General features: G+C 37.3%; 17 non-coding genes across 17 annotated transcripts; all 17 read right to left on the reverse strand.

Moving 5' to 3' along the window:
• Positions 1–19: 19 nt before the first annotated feature.
• On the reverse strand, positions 20–91 carry TRNAA-UGC (transfer RNA alanine (anticodon UGC)). Its single transcript has one exon. It is a non-coding gene; the product is annotated as a tRNA-Ala (tRNA).
• Positions 92–3,710: 3,619 nt separating this feature from the next.
• TRNAA-CGC (transfer RNA alanine (anticodon CGC)) lies at positions 3,711–3,782 on the reverse strand. Its single transcript has one exon. It is a non-coding gene; the product is annotated as a tRNA-Ala (tRNA).
• A 2,697-nt stretch (positions 3,783–6,479) lies between these two features.
• On the reverse strand, positions 6,480–6,551 carry TRNAA-CGC (transfer RNA alanine (anticodon CGC)). The gene has a single exon. It is a non-coding gene; the product is annotated as a tRNA-Ala (tRNA).
• Positions 6,552–8,325: 1,774 nt separating this feature from the next.
• TRNAA-UGC (transfer RNA alanine (anticodon UGC)) lies at positions 8,326–8,397 on the reverse strand. The gene has a single exon. It is a non-coding gene; the product is annotated as a tRNA-Ala (tRNA).
• An 851-nt stretch (positions 8,398–9,248) lies between these two features.
• TRNAA-CGC (transfer RNA alanine (anticodon CGC)) lies at positions 9,249–9,320 on the reverse strand. The gene has a single exon. It is a non-coding gene; the product is annotated as a tRNA-Ala (tRNA).
• Positions 9,321–11,096: 1,776 nt separating this feature from the next.
• On the reverse strand, positions 11,097–11,168 carry TRNAA-CGC (transfer RNA alanine (anticodon CGC)). Its single transcript has one exon. It is a non-coding gene; the product is annotated as a tRNA-Ala (tRNA).
• Positions 11,169–12,019: 851 nt separating this feature from the next.
• Positions 12,020–12,091, reverse strand: TRNAA-CGC (transfer RNA alanine (anticodon CGC)). The gene has a single exon. It is a non-coding gene; the product is annotated as a tRNA-Ala (tRNA).
• An 851-nt stretch (positions 12,092–12,942) lies between these two features.
• Positions 12,943–13,014, reverse strand: TRNAA-CGC (transfer RNA alanine (anticodon CGC)). The gene has a single exon. It is a non-coding gene; the product is annotated as a tRNA-Ala (tRNA).
• An 851-nt stretch (positions 13,015–13,865) lies between these two features.
• On the reverse strand, positions 13,866–13,937 carry TRNAA-CGC (transfer RNA alanine (anticodon CGC)). Its single transcript has one exon. It is a non-coding gene; the product is annotated as a tRNA-Ala (tRNA).
• A 1,774-nt stretch (positions 13,938–15,711) lies between these two features.
• Positions 15,712–15,783, reverse strand: TRNAA-CGC (transfer RNA alanine (anticodon CGC)). Its single transcript has one exon. It is a non-coding gene; the product is annotated as a tRNA-Ala (tRNA).
• Positions 15,784–16,634: 851 nt separating this feature from the next.
• On the reverse strand, positions 16,635–16,706 carry TRNAA-CGC (transfer RNA alanine (anticodon CGC)). The gene has a single exon. It is a non-coding gene; the product is annotated as a tRNA-Ala (tRNA).
• An 851-nt stretch (positions 16,707–17,557) lies between these two features.
• Positions 17,558–17,629, reverse strand: TRNAA-CGC (transfer RNA alanine (anticodon CGC)). The gene has a single exon. It is a non-coding gene; the product is annotated as a tRNA-Ala (tRNA).
• An 851-nt stretch (positions 17,630–18,480) lies between these two features.
• Positions 18,481–18,552, reverse strand: TRNAA-CGC (transfer RNA alanine (anticodon CGC)). The gene has a single exon. It is a non-coding gene; the product is annotated as a tRNA-Ala (tRNA).
• Positions 18,553–19,403: 851 nt separating this feature from the next.
• TRNAA-CGC (transfer RNA alanine (anticodon CGC)) lies at positions 19,404–19,475 on the reverse strand. Its single transcript has one exon. It is a non-coding gene; the product is annotated as a tRNA-Ala (tRNA).
• An 851-nt stretch (positions 19,476–20,326) lies between these two features.
• On the reverse strand, positions 20,327–20,398 carry TRNAA-CGC (transfer RNA alanine (anticodon CGC)). Its single transcript has one exon. It is a non-coding gene; the product is annotated as a tRNA-Ala (tRNA).
• Positions 20,399–21,249: 851 nt separating this feature from the next.
• Positions 21,250–21,321, reverse strand: TRNAA-CGC (transfer RNA alanine (anticodon CGC)). Its single transcript has one exon. It is a non-coding gene; the product is annotated as a tRNA-Ala (tRNA).
• An 850-nt stretch (positions 21,322–22,171) lies between these two features.
• Positions 22,172–22,243, reverse strand: TRNAA-CGC (transfer RNA alanine (anticodon CGC)). Its single transcript has one exon. It is a non-coding gene; the product is annotated as a tRNA-Ala (tRNA).
• Between the last annotated feature and the right edge of the window lie 802 nt (positions 22,244–23,045).

Consider the following 23,045-nt stretch of genomic DNA (forward strand, 5'->3'; position numbering starts at 1 on the left):
AGCTGTATTTTGTAAAACTTGCAGATGCCGGGGATTGAAACCGGGGCCTCATACATGCAAAGCATGCGCTCTACCACTGAGCTACATCCCCTATGAGCTGCTATTTTTTTATGCACAAGTGATTGCAGCTTTACATTTCACTAGAGATTTACTACTTTTCAGTGTTTTTAGGGATATCTTAGAGGATGGAAGCATAACCATTATACCATGCTTGACTGCAAGGACTTTATGGTTATCATGGCTGATGAGAATGCAAGTAGATGCCCATTCCGAACATTGGAATGCTCTTAAAGTTCTCCATCAGAGACTGGTTCATCATCAGAATCCCCTACTTTTACTAATGAATGGTGTGGATATTGATCAAGTTTTGCTAACTAGAGGGCTGTCTTACATTCTGTTTGGTCATCAGTGTCAGAACTTAGCAGAAGGGCACAAAGGATGCATGCTAAGACTGCCTCTTGGCCACTGCTAGCTAATGCTTCACCAGACAATCTATGTAGAGTTGATATGTTGTCATCATTCCATGCTTTGAAATTTCATTAAGTGCTTGCCCTCCAAGCCCATGTCCATCCTCTTTTTGTTCACAAAGTGTTTGAACTTGTCTCTCAATCTTAATCAATTAGTTTTGCTATATTATTTGTCTCGCTCTTTTATTAAACTTTGCTTGAGTTGTCGCCTTCAGTTCCCACTGAAAATAAAAAATCTATTTCCTACTTACCATAAGTTTTCCCTCAGTGTAGTAGAATGGCAATAAGCATTCAATGGGAACTTAACTTTGAAAAATGGAATGAAGAAGATGATGAATATAATCATATTTGATTGATTTTTTATGATTTGTATTCAACTTTGACTATTGCTGTAGAGTACTTTTATTGGTTTGCTTGTTTTCTTTGGCTCTACTAGAGAGTTTACATATGGTAAAAAGCTGTATTTTGTAAAACTTGGAGATGCGGGGATTGAAACCGGGGCCTCATACATGCGAAGCATGCGCTCTACCACTAAGCTACATCCCCTATGAGCTGCTATTTTTTTATGCACAAGTGATTGCAGCTTTATATTTTACTAGAGATATACTACTTTTCAGTGTTATTAGGGATATCTTAGAGGATGGAAGCATAACCATTATACCATGCTTGACTGCAAGGACTTTATGGTTTTCATGGCTGATGAGAATGCAAGTAGATGCCCATTCCAAACACTGGAATGCTCATAAAGTTCTCCATCAGAGACTGGTTTATCATCAGAATCCCCTACTTTTACTAATGAATGGTGTGGATATTGATCAAGTTTTGCTAACTAGAGGGCTGTCTTACATTCTGTTAGGTCATCAGTGTCAGAACTTAGCAGAAGGGCACAAAGGATGCATGCTAAGACTGACTCTTGGGCATTGCTAGCTAATGCTTCACCAGACAATCTATGTAGAGTTGATATGTTGTCATCATTCCATGCTTTGAAATTTCATTAAGTGCTTGCCCTCCAAGCCCATGTCCATCCTCTTTTTGTTCATAAAGTGGTTGAACTTGTCTCTCAATCTTAATCATTTAGTTCTGCTATATTATTTGTCTCGCTCTTTTATTAAACTTTGCTCAGGTAGTCGCCTTCAGTTCCCACTGAGAATAAAAAATCTATTTCCTACTTACCATATGTTTTCCCTCAGTGTAGGAGAATGGCAATAGGCATTCAATGGGAACTTAACTTTGAAAAATGGAATGAAGAAGATGATGAATATAATCATATTTGTTTAATTTTTTATGATTTGTATTCAACTTTGACTATTGCTGTAGAGTACTTGTATTGGTTTGCTTGTTATCTTTGGCTCTTCTAGAGAGTTTAACTATGGTAAAAAGCTGTATTTTGCAAAACTTAGAGATTCTGGGGATTGAACTCAGGAGCTTATACAAGCGAAGCATGCGCTCTACCACCGAGCTACATCCCATATGAGCTGCTATTTTCTGATGCATAAGTGATTGCAGCTTTACAATTCACTAGAGATTTACTACTTTTCAGTGTTATTAGTGATATCTTAGATGATGGAAGGATAACCATTATACCATGCTTGACTTCAAGGACTTTATGGTTTTCATGGCTGATGAGAATGCAAGTAGATGCCCATTCCAAACATTGGAAAGCTCTTAAAGTTCTCCATCAGAGACTGGTTCATCATCAGAATCCCCTAATTTTACTACAGAATGGTGTGGATATTGATCAAGTTTTGCTAACTAGAGGGCTGTCTTACATTCTGTTTGGTCATCAGTGTCAGAACTTAGCAGAAGGGCACAAAGGATGCATGCTAAGACTGCCTCTTGGCCACTGCTAGCTAATGCTTCACCAGACAATCCATGTAGAGTTGATATGTTGTCATCATTCCATGCTTTGATACATCATTAAGTGCTTGCCCTCCAAGCCCATGTCCATCCTCTTTTTGTTCACAAAGTGTTTGAACTTGTCTCTCAATCTTAATCAATTAGTTTTGCTATATTATTTGTCTCGCTCTTTTATTAAACTTTGCTCGGGTAGTCACCTTCAGTTCCCACTGAAAATAAAAAATCTATTTCCTACTTACCATATGTTTTCCCTCAGTGTAGGAGAATGGCAATAGGCATTCAATGGGAACTTTACTTCGAAAAATGGAATGAAGAAGATGATGAATATAATCATATTTGATTGATTTTTTATGATTTGTATTCAACTTTGACTATTGCTGTAGAGTACTTTTATTGGTTTGCTTGTTTTCTTTGGCTCTACTAGAGAGTTTACATATGGTAAAAAGCTGTATTTTGTAAAACTTGGAGATGCCGGGGATTGAATCTGGGGCCTCATACATGCGAAGCATGCGCTCTACCACTGAGCTATATCCCCTATGAGCTGCTATTTTTTTATGCACAAGTGATTGCAGCTTTACATTTCACTAGAGATTTACTACTTTTCAGTGTTATTAGGGATATCTTAGAGGATGGAAGCATAACCATTATACCATGCTTGACTGCAAGGACTTTATGGTTATCATGGCTGATGAGAATGCAAGTAGATGCCCATTCCGAACATTGGAATGCTCTTAAAGTTCTCCATCAGAGACTGGTTCATCATCAGAATCCCCTACTTTTACTAATGAATGGTGTGGATATTGATCAAGTTTTGCTAACTAGAGGGCTGTCTTACATTCTGTTTGGTCATCAGTGTCAGAACTTAGCAGTAGGGCACAAAGGATGCATGCTAAGACTGCCTCTTGGCCACTGCTAGCTAATGCTTCACCAGACAATCTATGTAGAGTTGATATGTTGTCATCATTCCATGCTTTGAAATTTCATTAAGTGCTTGCCCTCCAAGCCCATGTCCATCCTCTTTTTGTTCATAAAGTGGTTGAACTTGTCTCTCAATCTTAATCGTTTAGTTCTGCTATATTATTTGTCTCGCTCTTTTATTAAGCTTTGCTTGAGTTGTCGCCTTCAGTTCCCACTGAAAATAAAAAATCTATTTCCTACTTACCATAAGTTTACCTTCAGTGTAGTAGAATGGCAATAAGCATTCAATGGGAACTTAACTTTGAAAAATGGAATGAAGAAGATGATGAATATAATCATATTTGATTGATTTTTTATGATTTGTAATCAACTTTGACTATTGCTGTAGAGTACTTTTATTGGTTTGCTTGTTTTCTTTGGCTCTACTAGAGAGTTTACATATGGTAAAAAGCTGTATTTTGTAAAACTTGCAGATGCCGGGGATTGAAACCGGGGCCTCATACATGCGAAGCATGCGCTCTACCACTGAGCTACATCCCCTATGAGCTGCTATTTTTTAATGCACAAGTGATTGCAGCTTTACATTTCACTAGAGATTTACTACTTTTCAGTGTTTTTAGGGATATCTTAGAGGATGGAAGCATAACCATTATACCATGCTTGACTGCAAGGACTTTATGGTTATCATGGCTGATGAGAATGCAAGTAGATGCCCATTCCGAACATTGGAATGCTCTTAAAGTTCTCCATCAGAGACTGGTTCATCATCAGAATCCCCTACTTTTACTAATGAATGGTGTGGATATTGATCAAGTTTTTCTAACTAGAGGGCTGTCTTACATTCTGTTTGGTCATCAGTGTCAGAACTTAGCAGAAGGGCACAAAGGATGCATGCTAAGACTGCCTCTTGGCCACTGCTATCTAATGCTTCACCAGACAATCTATGTAGAGTTGATATGTTGTCATCATTCCATGCTTTGAAATTTCATTAAGTGCTTGCCCTCCAAGCCCATGTCCATCCTCTTTTTGTTCACAAAGTGTTTGAACTTGTCTCTCAATCTTAATCAATTAGTTTTGCTATATTATTTGTCTCGCTCTTTTATTAAACTTTGCTTGAGTTGTCGCCTTCAGTTCCCACTGAAAATAAAAAATCTATTTCCTACTTACCATAAGTTTTCCCTCAGTGTAGGAGAATGGCAATAAGCATTCAATGGGAACTTAACTTTGAAAAATGGAATGAAGAAGATGATGAATATAATCATATTTGATTGATTTTTTATGATTTGTATTCAACTTTGACTATTGCTGTAGAGTACTTTTATTGGTTTGCTTGTTTTCTTTGGCTCTACTAGAGAGTTTACATATGGTAAAAAGCTGTATTTTGTAAAACTTGGAGATGCGGGGATTGAAACCGGGGCCTCATACATGCGAAGCATGCGCTCTACCACTAAGCTACATCCCCTATGAGCTGCTATTTTTTTATGCACAAGTGATTGCAGCTTTATATTTTACTAGAGATATACTACTTTTCAGTGTTATTAGGGATATCTTAGAGGATGGAAGCATAACCATTATACCATGCTTGACTGCAAGGACTTTATGGTTTTCATGGCTGATGAGAATGCAAGTAGATGCCCATTCCAAACACTGGAATGCTCTTAAAGTTCTCCATCAGAGACTGGTTTATCATCAGAATCCCCTACTTTTACTAATGAATGGTGTGGATATTGATCAAGTTTTGCTAACTAGAGGGCTGTCTTACATTCTGTTAGGTCATCAGTGTCAGAACTTAGCAGAAGGGCACAAAGGATGCATGCTAAGACTGACTCTTGGGCATTGCTAGCTAATGCTTCACCAGACAATCTATGTAGAGTTGATATGTTGTCATCATTCCATGCTTTGAAATTTCATTAAGTGCTTGCCCTCCAAGCCCATGTCCATCCTCTTTTTGTTCATAAAGTGGTTGAACTTGTCTCTCAATCTTAATCATTTAGTTCTGCTATATTATTTGTCTCGCTCTTTTATTAAACTTTGCTCAGGTAGTCGCCTTCAGTTCCCACTGAAAATAAAAAATCTATTTCCTACTTACCATATGTTTTCCCTCAGTGTAGGAGAATGGCAATAGGCATTCAATGGGAACTTAACTTTGAAAAATGGAATGAAGAAGATGATGAATATAATCATATTTGTTTAATTTTTTATGATTTGTATTCAACTTTGACTATTGCTGTATAGTACTTGTATTGGTTTGCTTGTTATCTTTGGCTCTTCTAGAGAGTTTAACTATGGTAAAAAGCTGTATTATGCAAAACTTAGAGATTCTGGGGATTGAACTCAGGAGCTTATACAAGCGAAGCATGCGCTCTACCACCGAGCTACATCCCATATGAGCTGCTATTTTCTGATGCATAAGTGATTGCAGCTTTACAATTCACTAGAGATTTACTACTTTTCAGTGTTATTAGTGATATCTTAGATGATGGAAGGATAACCATTATACCATGCTTGACTTCAAGGACTTTATGGTTTTCATGGCTGATGAGAATGCAAGTAGATGCCCATTCCAAACATTGGAAAGCTCTTAAAGTTCTCCATCAGAGACTGGTTCATCATCAGAATCCCCTAATTTTACTACAGAATGGTGTGGATATTGATCAAGTTTTGCTAACTAGAGGGCTGTCTTACATTCTGTTTGGTCATCAGTGTCAGAACTTAGCAGAAGGGCACAAAGGATACATGCTAAGACTGCCTCTTGGCCACTGCTAGCTAATGCTTCACCAGACAATCCATGTAGAGTTGATATGTTGTCATCATTCCATGCTTTGATATATCATTAAGTGCTTGCCCTCCAAGCCCATGTCCATCCTCTTTTTTGTTCACAAAGTGTTTGAACTTGTCTCTCAATCTTAATCAATTAGTTTTGCTATATTATTTGTCTCGCTCTTTTATTAAACTTTGCTCGGGTAGTCGCCTTCAGTTCCCACTGAAAATTAAAAATCTATTTCCTACTTACCATATGTTTTCCCTCAGTGTAGGAGAATGGCAATAGGCATTCAATGGGAACTTTACTTTGAAAAATGGAATGAAGAAGATGATGAATATAATCATATTTGATTGATTTTTTATGATTTGTATTCAACTTTGACTATTGCTGTAGAGTACTTTTATTGGTTTGCTTGTTTTCTTTGGCTCTACTAGAGAGTTTACATATGGTAAAAAGCTGTATTTTGTAAAACTTGGAGATGCCGGGGATTGAATCCGGGGCCTCATACATGCGAAGCATGCGCTCTACCACTGAGCTATATCCCCTATGAGCTGCTATTTTTTTATGCACAAGTGATTGCAGCTTTACATTTCACTAGAGATTTACTACTTTTCAGTGTTATTAGGGATATCTTAGAGGATGGAAGCATAACCATTATACCATGCTTGACTGCAAGGACTTTATGGTTATCATGGCTGATGAGAATGCAAGTAGATGCCCATTCCGAACATTGGAATGCTCTTAAAGTTCTCCATCAGAGACTGGTTCATCATCAGAATCCCCTACTTTTACTAATGAATGGTGTGCATATTGATCAAGTTTTGCTAACTAGAGGGCTGTCTTACATTCTGTTTGGTCATCAGTGTCAGAACTTAGCAGAAGGGCACAAAGGATGCATGCTAAGACTGCCTCTTGGGCATTGCTAGAAAATGCTTCACCAGACAATCTATGTAGAGTTGATATGTTGTCATCATTCCATGCTTTGAAATTTCATTAAGTGCTTGCCCTCCAAGCCCATGTCCATCCTCTTTTTGTTCATAAAGTGGTTGAACTTGTCTCTCAATCTTAATCATTTAGGTCAGCTATATTATTTGTCTCGCTCTTTTATTAAACTTTGCTTGAGTTGTCGCCTTCAGTTCCCACTGAAAATAAAAAATCTATTTCCTACTTACCATAAGTTTACCTTCAGTGTAGTAGAATGGCAATAAGCATTCAATGGGAACTTAACTTTGAAAAATGGAATGAAGAAGATGATGAATATAATCATATTTGATTGATTTTTTATGATTTGTAATCAACTTTGACTATTGCTGTAGAGAACTTTAATTGGTTTGCTTGTTTTCTTTGGCTCTACAAGAGAGTTTACATATGGTAAAAAGCTGTATTTTGTAAAACTTTGAGATGCCGGGGATTGAAACCGGGGCCTCATACATGCGAAGCATGCGCTCTACCACTGAGCTCCATCCCATATGAGCTGCTATTTTTTTAAGCACAAGTGATTGCAGCTTTATATTTTACTAGAGATTTACTACTTTTCAGTGTTATTAGGGATATCTTAGAGGATGGAAGCATAACCATTATACCATGCATGACTGCAAGGACTTTATGGTTTTCATGGCTGATGAGAATGCAAGTAGATGCCCATTCCAAACATTGGAATACTCTTAAAGTTCTCCATCAGAGACTGGTTTATCATCAGAATCCCCTTCTTTTACTAATGAATGGTGTGGATATTGATCAAGTTTTGCTAACTAGAGGGCTGTCTTACATTCAGTTTGGTCATCAGTGTCAGAACTTAGCAGAAGGGCACAAAGGATGCATGCTAAGACTGCCTCTTGGGCATTGCTAGCTAATGCTTCACCAGACAATCTATGTAGAGTTGATATGTTGTCATCATTCCATGCTTTGAAATTTCATTAAGTGCTTGCCCTCCAAGCCCATGTCCATCCTCTTTTTGTTCACAAAGTGTTTGAACTTGTCTCTCCATCTTAATCAATTAGTTTTGCTATATTATTTGTCTCGCTCTTTTATTAAACTTTGCTTGAGTTGTCGCCTTCAGTTCCCACTGAAAATAAAAAATCTATTTCCTACTTACCATAAGTTTTCCCTCAGTGTAGGAGAATGGCAATAAGCATTCAAAGGGAACTTAACTTTGAAAAATGGAATGAAGAAGATGATGAATATAATCATATTTGATTGATTTTTTATGATTTGTATTCAACTTTGACTATTGCTGTAGAGTAGTTTTATTGGTTTGCTTGTTTTCTTTGGCTCTACTAGAGAGTTTACATATGGTAAAAAGCTGTATTTTGTAAAATTTGGAGATGCCGGGGATTGAAACCGGGGCCTCATACATGCAAAGCATGCGCTCTACCACTGAGCTACATCCCCTATGAGCTGCTATTTTTTTATGCACAAGTGATTGCAGCTTTATATTTTACTAGAGATTTACTACTTTTCAGTGTTATTAGGGATATCTTAGAGGATGGAAGCATAACCATTATACCATGCTTGACTGCAAGGACTTTATGGTTTTCAAGGCTGATGAGAATGCAAGTAGATGCCCATTCCAAACCCTGGAATGCTCATAAAGTTCTCCATCAGAGACTGGTTTATCATCAGAATCCCCTACTTTTACTAATGAATGGTGTGGATATTGATCAAGTTTTGCTAACTAGAGGGCTGTCTTACATTCTGTTTGGTCATCAGTGTCAGAACTTAGCAGAAGGGCACAAAGGATGCATGCTAAGACTGCCTCTTGGGCATTGCTAGCTAATGCTTCACCAGACAATCTATGTAGAGTTGATATGTTGTCATCATTCCATGCTTTGAAATTTCATTAAGTGCTTGCCCTCCAAGCCCATGTCCATCCTATTTTTGTTCATAAAGTGGTTGAACTTGTCTCTCAATCTTAATCATTTAGTTCTGCTATATTATTTGTCTCTCTCTTTTATTAAACTTTGCTTGAGTTGTCGCCTTCAGTTCCCACTGAAAATAAAAAATCTATTTCCTACTTACCATAAGTTTACCTTCAGTGTAGGAGAATGGCAATAAGCATTCAATGGGAACTTAACTTTGAAAAATGGAATGAAGAAGATAATGAATATAATCATATTTGATGGATTTTTTATGATTTGTAATCAACTTTGACTATTGCTGTAGAGAACTTTTATTGGTTTGCTTGTTTTCTTTGGCTCTACAAGAGAGTTTACATATGGTAAAAAGCTGTATTTTGTAAAATTTGGAGATGCCGGGGATTGAAACCGGGGCCTCATACATGCGAAGCATGCGCTCTACCACTGAGCTACATCCCCTATGAGCTGCTATTTTTTTAAGCACAAGTGATTGCAGCTTTATATTTTACTAGAGATTTACTACTTTTCAGTGTTATTACGGATATCTTAGAGGATGGAAGCATAACCATTATACCATGCTTGACTGCAAGAACTTTATGGTTTTCATGGCTGATGAGAATGCAAGTAGATGCCCATTCCAAACATTGGAATGCTCTTAAAGTTCTCCATCAGAGACTGGTTTATCATTAGAATCCCCTACTTTTACTAATGAATGGTGTGGATATTGATCAAGTTTTGCTAACTAGAGGGCTGTCTTACATTCTGTTTGGTCATCAGTGTCAGAACTTAGCAGAGGGGCACAAAGGATGCATGCTAAGACTGACTCTTGGGCATTGCTAGCTAATGCTTCACCAGACAATCTATGTAGAGTTGATATGTTGTCATCATTCCATGCTTTGAAATTTCATTAAGTGCTTGCCCTCCAAGCCCATGTCCATCCTCTTTTTGTTCAAAAAGTGGTTGAACTTGTCTCTCAATCTTAATCATTTAGTTCTGCTGTATTATTTGTCTCGCTCTTTTATTAAACTTTGCTCAGGTAGTCGCCTTCAGTTCCCACTGAGAATAAAAAATCTATTTCCTACTTACCATATGTTTTCCCTCAGTGTAGAAGAATGGCAATAAGCATTCAATGGGAACTTAACTTTGAAAAATGGAATGAAGAAGATGATGAATATAATCATATTTGATTGATTTTTTATGATTTGTATTCAACTTTGACTATTGCTGTAGAGTACTTTTATTGGTTTGCTTGTTTTCTTTGGCTCTACTAGAGAGTTTACATATGGTAAAAAGCTGTATTTTGTAAAATTTGGAGATGCCGGGGATTGAAAACGGGGTCCTCATACATGCGAAGCATGCGCTCTACCACTGAGCTACATCCCCTATGAGCTGCTATTTTTTTATGCACAAGTGATTGCAGCTTTATATTTTACTAGAGATTTACTACTTTTCAGTGTTATTAGGGATATCTTAGAGGATGGAAGCATAACCATTATACGATGCTTGACTGCAAGGACTTTATGGTTTTCACGGCTGATGAGAATGCAAGTAGATGCCCATTCCAAACCCTGGAATGCTCATAAAGTTCTCCATCAGTGACTGGTTTATCATCAGAATCCCCTACTTTTACTAATGAATGGTGTGGATATTGATCAAGTTTTGCTAACTAGAGGGCTGTCTTACATTCTGTTTGGTCATCAGTGTCAGAACTTAGCAGAAGGGCACAAAGGATGCATGCTAAGACTGCCTCTTGGGCATTGCTAGCTAATGCTTCACCAGACAATCTATGTAGAGTTGATATGTTGTCATCATTCCATGCTTTGAAATTTCATTAAGTGCTTGCCCTCCAAGCCCATGTCCATCCTCTTTTTGTTCACAAAGTGTTTGAACTTGTCTCTCAATCTTAATCATTTAGTTCTGCTATATTATTTGTCTCGCTCTTTTATTAAACTTTGCTTGAGTTGTCGCCTTCAGTTCCCACTGAAAATAAAAAAATCTATTTCCTACTTACCATAAGTTTTCCCTCAGTGTAAGAGAATGGCAATAAGCATTCAAAGGGAACTTAACTTTGAAAAATGGAATGAAGAAGATGATGAATATAATCATATTTGATTGATTTTTTATGATTTGTATTCAACTTTGACTATTGCTGTAGAGTAGTTTTATTGGTTTGCTTGTTTTCTTTGGCTCTACTAGAGAGTTTACATTTGGTAAAAAGCTGTATTTTGTAAAATTTGGAGATGCCGGGGATTGAAACCGGGGCCTCATACATGCGAAGCATGCGCTCTACCACTGAGCTACATCCCCTATGAGCTGCTATTTTTTTATGCACAAGTGATTGCAGCTTTATATTTTGCTAGAGATTTACTACTTTTCAGTGTTATTAGGGATATCTTAGAGGATGGAAGCATAACCATTATACCATGCTTGACTGCAAGGACTTTATGGTTTTCACGGCTGATGAGAATGCAAGTAGATGCCCATTCCAAACCCTGGAATGCTCATAAAGTTCTCCATCAGAGACTGGTTTATCATCAGAATCCCCTACTTTTACTAATGAATGGTGTGGATATTGATCAAGTTTTGCTAACTAGAGGGCTGTCTTACATTCTGTTTGGTCATCAGTGTCAGAACTTAGCAGAAGGGCACAAAGGATGCATGCTAAGACTGCCTCTTGGGCATTGCTAGCTAATGCTTCACCAGACAATCTATGTAGAGTTGATATGTTGTCATCATTCCATGCTTTGAAATTTCATTAAGTGCTTGCCCTCCAAGCCCATGTCCATCCTCTTTTTGTTCATAAAGTGGTTGAACTTGTCTCTCAATCTTAATCATTTAGTTCTGCTATATTATTTGTCTCGCTCTTTTATTAAACTTTGCTTGAGTTGTCGCCTTCAGTTCCCACTGAAAATAAAAAATCTATTTCCTACTTACCATAAGTTTTCCCTCAGTGTAGAAGAATGGCAATAAGCATTCAATGGGAACTTAACTTTGAAAAATGGAATGAAGAAGATGATGAATATAATCATATTTGATTGATTTTTTATGATTTGTATTCAACTTTGACTATTGCTGTAGAGTACTTTTATTGGTTTGCTTGTTTTCTTTGGCTCTACTAGAGAGTTTACATATGGTAAAAAGCTGTATTTTGTAAAATTTGGAGATGCCGGGGATTGAAACCGGGGCCTCATACATGCGAAGCATGCGCTCTACCACTGAGCTACATCCCCTAAAAGCTGCTATTTTCTTATGCACAAGTGATCGCAGCTTTACAATTCACTAGAAATTTACTACTTTTCAGTGTTATTAGGGATATGTTAGAGGATGGAAGCATAACCATTATACCATGCTTGACTGCAAGGACTTTATGGTTTTCATGGCTGATGAGAATGCAAGTAGATTCCCATTCCAAACACTGGAATGCTCTTAAAGTTCTCCATCAGAGACTGGTTTATCATCAGAATCCCCTACTTTTACTAATGAATGGTGTGGATATTGATCAGGTTTTGCTAACTAGAGGGCTGTCTTACATTCTGTTTGGTCATCAGTGTCAGAACTTAGCAGAAGGGCACAAAGAAGGCATGCTAAGACTGCCTCTTGGGCATTGCTAGAAAATGCTTCACAAGACAATCTATGTAGACTTCATATGTTGTCATCATTCCATGCTCTGAAATTTTATTATGTGCTTGCCCTCCAACCCCTTGTCCATCCTCTTTTTGTTCATAAAGTGGTTGAACTTGTCTCTCAATCTTAATCATTTAGTTCTGCTATATTATTTGTCTCGCTCTTTTATTAAACTTTGCTCAGGTAGTCGCCTTCAGTTCCCACTGAGAATAAAAAATCTATTTCCTACTTACAATATGTTTTCCCTCAGTGTAGGAGAATGGCAATAGGCATTCAATGGGAACTTAACTTTGAAAAATGGAATGAAGAAGATGATGAATATAATCATATTTGATTGATTTTTTATGATTTGTATTCAACTTTGACTATTGCTGTAGAGTACTTTTATTGGTTTGCTTGTTTTCTTTGGCTCTACTAGAGAGTTTACATATGGTAAAAAGCTGTATTTTGTAAAACTTGGAGATGCCGGGGATTGAATCCGGGGCCTCATACATGCGAAGCATGCGCTCTACCACTGAGCTATATCCCCTATGAGCTGCTATTTTTTTATGCACAAGTGATTGCAGCTTTATATTTTACTAGAGATTTACTACTTTTCAGTGTTATTAGGGATATCTTAGAGGATGGAAGCATAACCATTATACCATGCTTGACTGCAAGGACTTTATGGTTTTCACGGCTGATGAGAATGCAAGTAGATGCCCATTCCAAACCCTGGAATGCTCATAAAGTTCTCCATCAGAGACTGGTTTATCATCAGAATCCCCTACTTTTACTAATGAATGGTGTGGATATTGATCAAGTTTTGCTAACTAGAGGGCTGTCTTACATTCTGTTTGGTCATCAGTGTCAGAACTTAGCAGAAGGGCACAAAGGATGCATGCTAAGACTGCCTCTTGGGCATTGCTAGCTAATGCTTCACCAGACAATCTATGTAGAGTTGATATGTTGTCATCATTCCATGCTTTGAAATTTCATTAAGTGCTTGCCCTCCAAGCCCATGTCCATCCTATTTTTGTTCATAAAGTGGTTGAACTTGTCTCTCAATCTTAATCATTTAGTTCTGCTATATTATTTGTCTCACTCTTTTATTAAACTTTGCTTGAGTTGTCGCCTTCAGTTCCCACTGAAAATAAAAAATCTATTTCCTACTTACCATAAGTTTACCTTCAGTGTAGGAGAATGGCAATAAGCATTCAATGGGAACTTAACTTTGAAAAATGGAATGAAGAAGATAATGAATATAATCATATTTGATGGATTTTTTATGATTTGTAATCAACTTTGACTATTGCTGTAGAGAACTTTTATTGGTTTGCTTGTTTTCTTTGGCTCTACAAGAGAGTTTACATATGGTAAAAAGCTGTATTTTGTAAAATTTGGAGATGCCGGGGATTGAAACCGGGGCCTCATACATGCGAAGCATGCGCTCTACCACTGAGCTACATCCCCTATGAGCTGCTATTTTTTTAAGCACAAGTGATTGCAGCTTTATATTCTACTAGAGATTTACTACTTTTCAGTGTTATTACGGATATCTTAGAGGATGGAAGCATAACCATTATACCATGCTTGACTGCAAGAACTTTATGGTTTTCATGGCTGATGAGAATGCAAGTAGATGCCCATTCCAAACATTGGAATGCTCTTAAAGTTCTCCATCAGAGACTGGTTTATCATCAGAATCCCCTACTTTTACTAATGAATGGTGTGGATATTGATCAAGTTTTGCTAACTAGAGGGCTGTCTTACATTCTGTTTGGTCATCAGTGTCAGAACTTAGCAGAGGGGCACAAAGGATGCATGCTAAGACTGACTCTTGGGCATTGCTAGCTAATGCTTCACCAGACAATCTATGTAGAGTTGATATGTTGTCATCATTCCATGCTTTGAAATTTCATTAAGTGCTTGCCCTCCAAGCCCATGTCCATCCTCTTTTTGTTCAAAAAGTGGTTGAACTTGTCTCTCAATCTTAATCATTTAGTTCTGCTGTATTATTTGTCTCGCTCTTTTATTAAACTTTGCTCAGGTAGTCGCCTTCAGTTCCCACTGAGAATAAAAAATCTATTTCCTACTTATCATATGTTTTCCCTCAGTGTAGGAGAATGGCAATAGGCATTCAATGGGAACTTAACTTTGAAAAATGGAATGAAGAAGATGATAAATATAATCATATTTGATTAATTTTTTATTATTTGTATTCAACTTTGACTATTGCTGTAGAGTACTTGTATTGGTTTGCTTGTTATCTTTGGCTCTTCTAGAGAGTTTACATATGGTAAAAAGCTGTATTTTGCAAAATTTAGAGATTCTGGGGATTGAACTCAGGAGCTTATACAAGCGAAGCATGCGCTCTACCACCGAGCTACATCCCCTATGAGCTGCTATTTTCTGATGCATAAGTGATTGCAGCTTTACAATTCACTAGAGATTTACTACTTTTCAGTGTTATAAGTGATATCTTAGAGGATGGAAGGATAACCATTATACCATGCTTGACTTCAAGGACTTTATTGTTTTCATGGCTGATGAGAATGCAAGTAGATGCCCATTCCGAACCTTGGAATGCTCTTAAAGTTCTCCATCAGAGACTGGTTCATCATCAGAATCCCCTACTTTTACTAATGAATGGTGTGGATATTGATCAAGTTTTGCTAACTAGAGGGCTGTCTTACATTCTGTTTGGTCATCAGTGTCAGAATTTAGCAGAAGGGCACAAAGGATGCATGCTAAGACTGCCTCTTGGCCACTGCTAGCTAATGCTTCACCAGACAATCTATGTAGAGTTGATATGTTGTCATCATTCCATGCTTTGAAATATCATTAAATGCTTGCCCTCCAAGCCCATGTCCATCCTCTTTTTGTTCACAAATTGTTTGAACTTGTCTTTCAATCTTAAACAATTAGTTTTGCTATATTATTTGTCTCGCTCTTTTATTAAACTTTGCTTGAGTTGTCGCCTTCAGTTCCCACTGAAAATAAAAAATCTATTTCCTACTTACCATAAGTTTTCCCTCAGTGTAGAAGAATGGCAATAAGCATTCAATGGGAACTTAACTTTGAAAAATGGAATGAAGAAGATGATGAATATAATCATATTTGATTGATTTTTTATGATTTGTATTCAACTTTGACTATTGCTGTAGAGTACTTTTATTGGTTTGCTTGTTTTCTTTGGCTCTACTAGAGAGTTTACATATGGTAAAAATCTGTATTTTGTAAAATTTGGAGATGCCGGGGATTGAAACCGGGGCCTCATACATGCGAAGCATGCGCTCTACCACTGAGCTACATCCCCTATGAGCTGCTATTTTTTTATGCACAAGTGATTGCAGCTTTATATTTTACTAGAGATTTACTACTTTTCAGTGTTATTAGGGATATCTTAGAGGATGGAAGCATAACCATTATACGATGCTTGACTGCAAGGACTTTATGGTTTTCACCGCTGATGAGAATGTAAGTAGATGCCCATTCCAAACCCTGTAATGCTCATAAAGTTCTCCATCAGAGACTGGTTTATCATCAGAATCCCCTACTTTTACTAATGAATGGTGTGGATATTGATCAAGTTTTGCTAACTAGAGGGCTGTCTTACATTCTGTTTGGTCATCAGTGTCAGAACTTAGCAGAAGGGCACAAAGGATGCATGCTAAGACTGCCTCTTGGCCACTGCTAGCTAATGCTTCACCAGACAATCCATGTAGAGTTGATATGTTGTCATCATTCCATGCTTTGATATATCATTAAGTGCTTGCCCTCCAAGCCCATGTCCATCCTCTTTTTGTTCACAAAGTGTTTGAACTTGTCTCTCAATCTTAATCAATTAGTTTTGCTATATTATTTGTCTCGCTCTTTTATTAAACTTTGCTCAGGTAGTCGCCTTCAGTTCCCACTGAAAATAAAAAATCTATTTCCTACTTACCATATGTTTTCCCTCAGTGTAGGAGAATGGCAATAGGCATTCAATGGGAACTTAACTTTGAAAAATGGAATGAAGAAGATGATGAATATAATCATATTTGATTGATTTTTTATGATTTGTATTCAACTTTGACTATTGCTGTAGAGTACTTTTATTGGTTTGCTTGTTTTCTTTGGCTCTACTAGAGAGTTTACATATGGTAAAAAGCTGTATTTTGTAAAACTTGGAGATGCCGGGGATTGAATCCGGGGCCTCATACATGCGAAGCATGCGCTCTACCACTGAGCTATATCCCCTATGAGCTGCTATTTTTTTATGCACAAGTGATTGCAGCTTTACATTTCACTAGAGATTTACTACTTTACTGTGTTATTAGGGATATCTTAGAGGATGGAAGCATAACCATTATACCATGCTTGACTGCAAGGACTTTATGGTTATCATGGCTGATGAGAATGCAAGTAGAAGCCCATTCCGAACATTGGAATGCTCTTAAAGTTCTCATCAGAGACTGGTTCATCATCAGAATCCCCTACTTTTACTAATGAATGGTTTGGATATTGTTCAAGTTTTGCTAACTAGAGGGCTGTCTTACATTCTGTTTGGTCATCAGTGTCAGAACTTAGCAGAAGGGCACAAAGGATGCATGCTAAGACTGCCTCTTGGGCATTGCTAGCTAATGCTTCACCAGACAATCTATGTAGAGTTGATATGTTGTCATCATTCCATGCTTTGAAATTTCATTAAGTGCTTGCCCTCCAAGCCCATGTCCATCCTCTTTTTGTTCACAAAGTGTTTGAACTTGTCTCTCAATCTTAATCAATTAGTTTTGCTATATTATTTGTCTCGCTCTTTTATTAAACTTTGCATGAGTTGTCGCCTTCAGTTCCCACTGAAAATAAAAAAATCTATTTCCTACTTACCATAAGTTTTCCCTCAGTGTAGGAGAATGGCAATAAGCATTCAAAGGGAACTTAACTTTGAAAAATGGAATGAAGAAGATGATGAATATAATCATATTTGATTGATTTTTTATGATTTGTATTCAACTTTGACTATTGCTGTAGAGTAGTTTTATTGGTTTGCTTGTTTTCTTTGGCTCTACTAGAGAGTTTACATTTGGTAAAAAGCTGTATTTTGTAAAATTTGGAGATGCCGGGGATTGAAACCGGGGCCTCATACATGCGAAGCATGCGCTCTACCACTGAGCTACATCCCCTATGAGCTGCTATTTTTTTATGCACAAGTGATTGCAGCTTTATATTTTACTAGAGATTTACTACTTTTCAGTGTTATTAGGGATATCTTAGAGGATGGAAGCATAACCATTATACCATGCTTGACTGCAAGGACTTTATGGTTTTCACGGCTGATGAGAATGCAAGTAGATGCCCATTCCAAACCCTGGAATGCTCATAAAGTTCTCCATCAGAGACTGGTTTATCATCAGAATCCCCTACTTTTACTAATGAATGGTGTGGATATTGATCAAGTTTTGCTAACTAGAGGGCTGTCTTACATTCTGTTTGGTCATCAGTGTCAGAACTTAGCAGAAGGGCACAAAGGATGCATGCTAAGACTGCCTCTTGGGCATTGCTAGCTAATGCTTCACCAGACAATCTATGTAGAGTTGATATGTTGTCATCATTCCATGCTTTGAAATTTCATTAAGTGCTTGCCCTCCAAGCCCATGTCCATCCTCTTTTTGTTCATAAAGTGGTTGAACTTGTCTCTCAATCTTAATCATTTAGTTCTGCTATATTATTTGTCTCGCTCTTTTATTAAACTTTGCTTGAGTTGTCGCCTTCAGTTCCCACTGAAAATAAAAAATCTATTTCCTACTTACCATAAGTTTTCCCTCAGTGTAGAAGAATGGCAATAAGCATTCAATGGGAACTTAACTTTGAAAAATGGAATGAAGAAGATGATGAATATAATCATATTTGATTGATTTTTTATGATTTGTATTCAACTTTGACTATTGCTGTAGAGTACTTTTATTGGTTTGCTTGTTTTCTTTGGCTCTACTAGAGAGTTTACATTTGGTAAAAAGCTGTATTTTGTAAAATTTGGAGATGCCGGGGATTGAAACCGGGGCCTCATACATGCGAAGCATGCGCTCTACCACTGAGCTACATCCCCTATGAGCTGCTATTTTTTTATGCACAAGTGATTGCAGCTTTATATTTTACTAGAGATTTACTACTTTTCAGTGTTATTAGGGATATCTTAGAGGATGGAAGCATAACCATTATACCATGCTTGACTGCAAGGACTTTATGGTTTTCACGGCGGATGAGAATGCAAGTAGATGCCCATTCCAAACCCTGGAATGCTCATAAAGTTCTCCATCAGAGACTGGTTTATCATCAGAATCCCCTACTTTTACTAATGAATGGTGTGGATATTGATCAAGTTTTGCTAACTAGAGGGCTGTCTTACATTCTGTTTGGTCATCAGTGTCAGAACTTAGCAGAAGGGCACAAAGGATGCATGCTAAGACTGCCTCTTGGGCATTGCTAGCTAATGCTTCACCAGACAATCTATGTAGAGTTGATATGTTGTCATCATTCCATGCTTTGAAATTTCATTAAGTGCTTGCCCTCCAAGCCCATGTCCATCCTCTTTTTGTTCATAAAGTGGTTGAACTTGTCTCTCAATCTTAATCATTTAGTTCTGCTATATTATTTGTCTCGCTCTTTTATTAAACTTTGCTTGAGTTGTCGCCTTCAGTTCCCACTGAAAATAAAAAATCTATTTCCTACTTACCATAAGTTTTCCCTCAGTGTAGAAGAATGGCAATAAGCATTCAATGGGAACTTAACTTTGAAAAATGGAATGAAGAAGATGATGAATATAATCATATTTGATTGATTTTTTATGATTTGTATTCAACTTTGACTATTGCTGTAGAGTACTTTTATTGGTTTGCTTGTTTTCTTTGGCTCTACTAGAGAGTTTACATATGGTAAAAAGCTGTATTTTGTAAAATTTGGAGATGCCGGGGATTGAAACCGGGGCCTCATACATGCGAAGAATGCGCTCTACCACTGAGCTACATCCCCTATGAGCTGCTATTTTTTTATGCACAAGTGATTGCAGCTTTATATTTTACTAGAGATTTACTACTTTTCAGTGTTATTAGGGATATCTTAGAGGATGGAAGCATAACCATTATACGATGCTTGACTGCAAGGACTTTATGGTTTTCACGGCTGATGAGAATGCAAGTAGATGCCCATTCCAAACCCTGGAATGCTCATAAAGTTCTCCATCAGAGACTGGTTTATCATCAGAATCCCCTACTTTTACTAATGAATGGTGTGGATATTGATCAAGTTTTGCTAACTAGAGGGCTGTCTTACATTCTGTTTGGTCATCAGTGTCAGAACTTAGCAGAAGGGCACAAAGGATGCATGCTAAGACTGCCTCTTGGGCATTGCTAGCTAATGCTTCACCAGACAATCTATGTAGAGTTGATATGTTGTCATCATTCCATGCTTTGAAATTTCATTAAGTGCTTGCCCTCCAAGCCCATGTCCATCCTCTTTTTGTTCATAAAGTGGTTGAACTTGTCTCTCAATCTTAATCATTTAGTTCTGCTATATTATTTGTCTCGCTCTTTTATTAAACTTTGCTTGAGTTGTCGCCTTCAGTTCCCACTGAAAATAAAAAATCTATTTCCTACTTACCATAAGTTTTCCCTCAGTGTAGAAGAATGGCAATAAGCATTCAATGGGAACTTAACTTTGAAAAATGGAATGAAGAAGATGATGAATATAATCATATTTGATTGATTTTTTATGATTTGTATTCAACTTTGACTATTGCTGTAGAGTACTTTTATTGGTTTGCTTGTTTTCTTTGGCTCTACTAGAGAGTTTACATATGGTAAAAAGCTGTATTTTGTAAAAATTGGAGATGCCGGGGATTGAAACCGGGGCCTCATACATGCGAAGCATGCGCTCTACCACTGAGCTACATCCCCTATGAGCTGCTATTTTTTTATGCACAAGTGATTGCAGCTTTATATTTTACTAGAGATTTACTACTTTTCAGTGTTATTAGGGATATCTTAGAGGATGGAAGCATAACCATTATACGATGCTTGACTGCAAGGACTTTATGGTTTTCACGGCTGATGAGAATGCAAGTAGATGCCCATTCCAAACCCTGGAATGCTCATAAAGTTCTCCATCAGAGACTGGTTTATCATCAGAATCCCCTACTTTTACTAATGAATGGTGTGGATATTGATCAAGTTTTGCTAACTAGAGGGCTGTCTTACATTCTGTTTGGTCAACAGTGTCAGAACTTAGCAGAAGGGCACAAAGGATGCATGCTAAGACTGCTTCTTGGCCACTGCTAGCTAATGCTTCACCAGACAATCCATGTAGAGTTGATATGTTGTCATCATTCCATGCTTTGATATATCATTAAGTGCTTGCCCTCCAAGCCCATGTCCATCCTCTTTTTGTTCACAAAGTGTTTGAACTTGTCTCTCAATCTTAATCAATTAGTTTTGCTATATTATTTGTCTCGCTCATTTATTAAACTTTGCTCAGGTAGTCGCCTTAAGTTCCAAGTGAAAATAAAAAATCTATTTCCTACTTACCATATGTTTTCCCTCAGTGTAGGAGAATGGCAATAGGCATTCAATGGGAACTTAACTTTGAAAAATGGAATGAAGAAGATGATGAATATAATCATATTTGATTGATTTTTTATGATTTGTATTCAACTTTGACTATTGCTGTAGAGTACTTTTATTGGTTTGCTTGTTTTCTTTGGCTCTACTAGAGAGTTTACATATGGTAAAAAGCTGTATTTTGTAAAACTTGGAGATGCCGGGGATTGAATCCGGGGCCTCATACATGCGAAGCATGCGCTCTACCACTGAGCTATATCCCCTATGAGCTGCTATTTTTTTATGCACAAGTGATTGCAGCTTTACATTTCACTAGAGATTTACTACTTTACTGTGTTATTAGGGATATCTTAGAGGATGGAAGCATAACCATTATACCATGCTTGACTGCAAGGACTTTATGGTTATCATGGCTGATGAGAATGCAAGTAGAAGCCCATTCCGAACATTGGAATGCTCTTAAAGTTCTCATCAGAGACTGGTTCATCATCAGAATCCCCTACTTTTACTAATGAATGGTGTGGATATTGTTCAAGTTTTGCTAACTAGAGGGCTGTCTTACATTCTGTTTGGTCATCAGTGTCAGAACTTAGCAGAAGGGCACAAAGGATGCATGCTAAGACTGCCTCTTGGGCATTGCTAGCTAATGCTTCACCAGACAATCTATGTAGAGTTGATATGTTGTCATCATTCCATGCTTTGAAATTTCATTAAGTGCTTGCCCTCCAAGCCCATGTCCATCCTCTTTTTGTTCACAAAGTGTTTGAACTTGTCTCTCAATCTTAATCAATTAGTTTTGCTATATTATTTGTCTCGCTCTTTTATTAAACTTTGCTTGAGTTGTCACCTTCAGTTCCCACTGAAAATAAAAAATCTATTTCCTACTTACCATAAGTTTTCCCTCAGTGTAGGAGAATGGCAATAAGCATTCAAAGGGAACTTAACTTTGAAAAATGGAATGAAGAAGATGATGAATATAATCATATTTGATTGATTTTTTATGATTTGTATTCAACTTTGACTATTGCTGTAGAGTAGTTTTATTGGTTTGCTTGTTTTCTTTGGCTCTACTAGAGAGTTTACATTTGGTAAAAAGCTGTATTTTGTAAAATTTGGAGATGCCGGGGATTGAAACCGGGGCCTCATACATGCGAAGCATGCGCTCTACCACTGAGCTACATCCCCTATGAGCTGCTATTTTTTTATGCACAAGTGATTGCAGCTTTATATTTTACTAGAGATTTACTACTTTTCAGTGTTATTAGGGATATCTTAGAGGATGGAAGCATAACCATTATACCATGCTTGACTGCAAGGACTTTATGGTTTTCACGGCTGATGAGAATGCAAGTAGATGCCCATTCCAAACCGTGGAATGCTCATAAAGTTCTCCATCAGAGACTGGTTTATCATCAGAATCCCCTTCTTTTACTAATGAATGGTGTGGATATTGATCAAGTTTTGCTAACTAGAGGGCTGTCTTACATTCTGTTTGGTCATCAGTGTCAGAACTTAGCAGAAGGGCACAAAGGATGCATGCTAAGACTGCCTCTTGGGCATTGCTAGCTAATGCTTCACCAGACAATCTATGTAGAGTTGATATGTTGTCATCATTCCATGCTTTGAAATTTCATTAAGTGCTTGCCCTCCAAGCCCATGTCCATCCTCTTTTTGTTCATAAAGTGGTTGAACTTGTCTCTCAATCTTAATCATTTAGTTCTGCTATATTATTTGTCTCGCTCTTTTATTAAACTTTGCTTGAGTTGTCGCCTTCAGTTCCCACTGAAAATAAAAAATCTATTTCCTAATTACCATAAGTTTACCTTCAGTGTAGGAGAATGGCAATAAGCATTCAATGGGAACTTAACTTTGAAAAATGGAATGAAGAAGATGATGAATATAATCATATTTGATGGATTTTTTATGATTTGTAATCAACTTTGACTATTGCTGTAGAGAACTTTTATTGGTTTGCTTGTTTTCTTTG

The sequence above is a fragment of the Taudactylus pleione genome, unplaced genomic scaffold, assembly GCF_031769625.1.
Source record: "Taudactylus pleione unplaced genomic scaffold, aTauple2 ptg000070l, whole genome shotgun sequence".
NCBI classification, from domain to species: domain Eukaryota; kingdom Metazoa; phylum Chordata; class Amphibia; order Anura; family Myobatrachidae; genus Taudactylus; species Taudactylus pleione.